The following is a 250-nucleotide window of genomic DNA, read 5'->3' as shown; positions in this document are numbered from 1 at the left end:
AGATGGAGAAGTTGAGAGACAGGCGCAGGTGTAAAGAGACAGAGGGCAGATCAGCAGGATTGACAGGTGCATAGAGACAGATGGAGGTGTAGAGAGACAGACAGGTTTAGAGAGACAGGGGGTGATGTAGAGTGACAGACAGACAGATGGATGGATTAAAGGAGTGAAGGAGTCAGTATAGTATATGTTTCCATAGTAACAGTGTGCATCTTTTATGTAAATATGTATTTGTTGACTTTCCTTTTTTTAG

The sequence above is a fragment of the Trichomycterus rosablanca genome, chromosome 3 (assembly GCF_030014385.1).
Source record: "Trichomycterus rosablanca isolate fTriRos1 chromosome 3, fTriRos1.hap1, whole genome shotgun sequence".
Classification (NCBI taxonomy): Eukaryota; Metazoa; Chordata; class Actinopteri; order Siluriformes; family Trichomycteridae; genus Trichomycterus; species Trichomycterus rosablanca.
This window is presented reverse-complemented; position numbering follows the sequence as displayed.